Raw genomic sequence first — 5,369 nt, forward strand, 5'->3', positions numbered from 1 at the left:
CTAGCAGAGAGACAGAGGCGACTGAACTTACCCAAGCAGTTCATCGCGCCAGCTCAGGAACACCTCTCGCGAGGCTGTTCTTCCCTTGTACTGTTCATCGTCAGCCCCTGAGGCCATCCACCACACCACACACTGGAGTAGGGTATTACACCACAACGGTGGCCCGAACCAGTATAAACCTCGTGTCCCTTGTGTTGTTCGTTGTTTCCAGCTGAGATCACGCGAGGAGATTGGACGTAGATCGGTAGGGGAGAGATCTCCACGCGCACCCAAGTGTTCGAACCTCAAGGGTCTGTCGGATCCCGAAATCCGACATTTGGCGCGCCAGGTAGGGGTGCGCCGGAATCCTTCTTCCTCTGCATCGTGTTCCGTCGCCTCGCCGTTCAGATGTCAAGCGACCCGGCTGCCAACGCCGACCGCTGGCAGCGTGGCCCGCCCATGCCGTGGCACCAGCCCAGGGCGACCTCAACCTTGCGCCTCAGGCAGCCTGTGCTCCGCAGGGCGCTGCGAGGCGCGGGTGACGCGGCCAGACGCCGCCTGCCCTCACACCACGGCAGGTGCGGGCCGCAGCAAGGGCCTCAAACCACGCTGCGGCCACAGTGCCTTACACCCGACGGGAGCAAGCGAATTCCAGGGCCGCGCTCACGGTGGCCCGAGAGCTGCTACTGTGCCGACTGCTGGGGGGCGGCCGTGACGTGTTGTTGGAGCAAGTAGCCGAGCTCCTGGACGCCGCCGCCTCAGGAACACCTCCTTTCGGTGTCCAGCTACCACCCCAGACCCAAGGCAGGCCGTATGGCGGCATCGTGCGCACGCACGCAACTTCCAGCGGACTCCAGGGCCCGTCCAGCGCCAACACCTCCGCCGGCACCGGGCGACAAGTCACGCCGGCCCCCTCTCAGGCCAGCAAAGGGGAGCACGCCGCGGCCTTCGGCTTCGGTGGACCGCCGCGCCATCACCCCCAAGACGGCACTCCAAGCCAAACTACATGGCATGCGGGGCGCTACGGCGAGGCCCACGAGGCGATGGCCCTAGAAGCTTATGTGCCCCGCATGGTGGGTCAGGGGTGCGCACTGGAAGAAGATCATGGCTCATTCCTTGAGCCAGGCTGGGGTAAGGAGACGCCAGAAGCCAAGCTCTTTCGAGAACCGCAAGAGAGCCTCAACAACCGCACCGGTAGCAGCAACTATCGGGTACCATTCATCCCTCAAGAGCAAGCTTATGCTAAGCATGGGTCGCAGGAGATACAGGTCGCCGCAGCAGATGGCTGCCCCAATGCTGCAGCCTCATACCCCTCAGGGGGAGGGCGCAGGGGGCTGCAGGAGAGGGGCCGAGATCCGGTTTCGTCCCCGTGACGGTCGGAGCAAGGCGTTCTCAGGAGGTAGGCCCTCTGCCGGGGAGGTGCCCCAGGGCCTGCCCCCGGCAGGGGACCCGTGGTCGTCGGGGCAACCGCTAGCGACCGCTCTGCCCCATTGGTGTCGTCCTTGGTTTCCGGTCGCCGTCAATGGTGGCAGAGTGGGGCGCAAGGCGGGGCCCTCGTCTGGCGATATGAAGCAAGGCCGGTACCTATGAAGAAGGCCCAGTGCCTGTGAAGCTCGCAACCCGTGACACTCTCACGTAATAATAAGTGGGGCTGTACACGCCCCGGAGTCTCCGGAGAGCCGCCCTCGGGCCTCGGGGGCTCCCGCCCACGCCCAGTGGCAGCACTTAGCTCCGCGCTGGTGAGAAGACGTCGAAGACTAGACTAGGTGCCGGACGCAGCCTTTTGCTTTTTCCTTTCCTTGTTGACAAAGTTCTACCATTTGGATTTAAGTTGGATTTGAGCTCGATGCTTGCGTGTGTTTGGGGTAAGGGGTGTTTAGTCTCGTTCGAGCAATCTCTCGCGTTCTGGTTTTGGCTTTGCGTCCAAAGTTAGCGTCGGCTGCCCCCCCCTCGCGAGCCGGGCCGGGCCAGGCACGTTTTACAGCCAGGACCGCTGTTGCCGCACCCTTTCCGGAGGTCCTCGTCGCGGAATCTACAAGTTAATCAGGCGACACCCGAGGTATGGTGGCCCCCACAGGCCCGCTCAGGACTCGTCGGGGTCGGAAGGTACACAAGTCAGCTGACTGATCACCGGGCCAGCAGCTAAGTTCACAAGCAACGTTATACTTACCAGGGTAGTAATTGCAAACCTTTACATGAGGGGCTTCCCCTCCCAAAATGCTCTTACATTCTTCAGGGCCAAGCCTGAACCTTCTTCGTGCAGGATAAACAGTAGTGACATGCGGTCAGTCAGACATATCACTCACCGCGTCTTCTTGGGCATCCTCGGAGGCATCACTGGCGTCGTTGACATTGCCGCCGCCAGCATCTCCGTCAGTGCCAGGCTCGTCCACAACACCGCCTTCATTGGCGGCCACGACCACGCCGTCATCATCAGACACAAAGGCCCTGACGAGGGCGTCCACATTGTCCTCCACCCATCGCGTCGGACGGCTATGGGCATAGGTGCGATGGCAGCGTCGAAGTCGAAGTGGGGGTCCCTGCCCAGTAGATAGCTGAAGACGCGGGAGAATGCACGCCCGAGCAAGGCTCGGCTCCTCTCTTCGATAAGCCAACGGGACCTTTCGGAGCGGTTCTCCAGAAGCGTCACCACATCGGTGAAAAACTGGAGGTCGCCGGCGTAGTTGACCTCGTGCGGCTCCTTAGCGACAGCCTCGCAGATGTTGCCCAAAGCTGTGTTGGCCCTTTCTTTGAGCGTTTGAAGCATGGGGGCATGCTCACGCTCCAGAACCCGCCGCCGATGGATCTCGTCCTCATTCCGCTGTGCGACGGCCTCGGCGTCATCAACCCTCTGTTGGAGAAGAAGCTTCTCGCCCGGGAAGAGGACAGCTCCGCCTGTGCTGCGCTGAGGGCGGCTGCGGAGGAGTCCGCACGCCGCGTCACTTCGGCCAGTTTGGCCCTGAGGGCCGCGGTCCTGCCCTCAGCCTCGGCCTTGATCAGCCCCAACCTCGTCTCGTATTCGTGCTCGAAGGGCGAGCGAGCTTCCGCCACGTGGCGATCGACTTCTTCCTGGGCCCGGGCTTCACGCACGGCAACGTCATCCTCTGCCCGAGCCACCAGGCACTCCCTCGTCTCCAAGTGCTCAAGATCAAGGTTGCGCTCGGCGGCCTCCAGCGTCAACGCCTCCCCGTGCTTCAGAAGCTCCGCCCGGTCAACAGGGGGCCCCTCCATCGACTCAAGGGCCGCTTGGCGCAGTTCCACTTGCTGCTCCAGGGAGTTGCTCTAGGCCTGGAGCACCCATGCACGCTCCTCCGCATCCTTGCACTGTCGGTCTGCTTCCCGAGCCTCCTCGACGGCCTGGGAGCAGGCCTCCCGCGAAGCTGCCAGCGACGCTTCAGCCTTCGCATTTTCGAGATCACGTTGGTGACGCATGAGGGCGATGGCTACCTTTAATTTGCGCCTCTCCTCAGCAAGGCGCAAGCCTTCGGCCTCGAGGCGCGCATCCTCGTCAGCAAGCTCTACCCTGATCCGGCTCACCGCATCCGCCGCCCCCTGGAGGAACTCTTCGCGAAGGGCGCGTCGCTCCCGAGCGTGCCTGAGCATGTCTCCCGCATCACCCTCTTCCACCGGGGCATGCGGAGGGCCCCGAGGTGGCAAGCCCCCTCCCGGCGCGGGGCTGGGGGCTGGCGCCCTTGCCATCGCCGAACGGACCTCTCTGGGAATCTGGCCTGGCGTCGGTCCACCCACGGAGGAGGAGCCAAAGACAAACTTCAGCCATTCACCATCTATGACCAGAGGAGGAATGCGCGGCAAGCCGGATGTGCCCCAGGAGGCCTCATGAAGAAAGGACAGCGGGTGCACAGGCTCGAGGTGCCCTATGGAACAAACCATTCCACCAACCGGTCTGGCAGCAAGGGTGCCGCTCGAGCTCGGCGTGCCCAGGGCCAGCGGAGAAGGCGAAGCTTGGGGGGATGGCTCCCGGGCTAACTCGGCGAGTTTCGCAGGGCAGGGCCTGAAAGGCCACAATCAGTCGTAGGGATAAGAAAGTAAATGAGCAGAGAAAGAAGAAGACTTACTCGTCCATGCCAAAGTACTTCCCGCGCTTCAGCAAGCGGCAAGGGCGGTCGTTTCCACCCAAGGCCTCCTTCCTCTTACGGAGGGCCTCGAAGTCTACGCGGAACCGACCTAAGAGCTCGGCGCAGGGGTCGGTCTCTGGTGCGGAAGAAGCGTCAAGATGATCAGCGCCCGAGGAGTCAGCCTGGGGGGGCGCCGCCAGGCGTCGCCTCATGAGGAACGGCTGGGGGCTCGGGAGCCCCGGCCTCAGGAACCATAGGCCGCAACTCCGCACCCGCCGCCGCTCCAGGGCGGGCCCCGGGAGACGCCGCCTTTGAGGCTTCTCGCGGCGTCGGCACCTCGACATCGGTCGCCTCAACTCCCACCGATTCTCGTCTCCCCGCCCTGTCGCCCGAGGAAGGACCGCTGTGGGCAGCAGGGGGAGCCACCACGGCGGCTGGGTTCTCGCGGGGCCCCGTGCAGCCAGCCGGGCGCAGCCCCCCACTCGTCGAAGCTGGGTGTCTGCCTCACAAAATCGGCCCTACCGAGGCAAAGATACAAGAGGACACCATTACTCCGAAGGCTGCCTGAGGAAGGATCGCTAGTTAAGACCCTGAGCATCGTCCGCAGCACTTCAGGCGCCAAGTCCTCCTCCTGAAGCCGCATGCGGTCTCTATGCCCGGCAAAGTCCCACATCCGGCGAGAGTGGCGCTGAAGAGGAGCAATGCGTCATTGGAGGAACTCCTTCACCACCTTGGGTGCTGTCACATTGAATGCCCTCAAACTCTGGAAGCGGCGCTAGACGAAGGCGAGTCGGGGGCTCGCGAGCACCTCATGGTCCCAACCCGCGTGAGGAACAGCAGGCGAGGTCGGGTGCGAGAGCAGAGGATTGGGCACTCCAACGTCCATGTACAGCCACCGCTCTCTGAACCTGGCCTCAGGAGGAGGAAGGCCGAAGTCGATCCCTGAAGCGGCCGTCTCTGGCACGGCTAAGAAGCTCACACACCCTGAGCACTGAGTGGGATCGCTCAGGCGCAAGGAAAAGAAGTGGCACAACAGGGCAACGGAAGGAGGAATGCCTATCATCGCCTCGCAAACAAAAGCCAAGACAGCCAGAAGAGTAATGGACTCCGGCCCGAGGTGCATCATGCGGATTTGATAATGGGAGAGCACCGCATTGAATAAGGAGGAAAAGGGGGAACCAAACCCGCCCATAGGGCATCAACGAAGAATCGGACCTCCATGACGATCCTATCAAGGGAGGCATGGGACGCAGGCCAGACTGTGGTCCTGCCGCACTCGTTGAAGATAGTGGCAAGGGCGGAGCGGACCTTGTT

Source organism: Triticum urartu, chromosome 5, assembly GCF_003073215.2.
Source record: "Triticum urartu cultivar G1812 chromosome 5, Tu2.1, whole genome shotgun sequence".
Classification (NCBI taxonomy): Eukaryota; Viridiplantae; Streptophyta; class Magnoliopsida; order Poales; family Poaceae; genus Triticum; species Triticum urartu.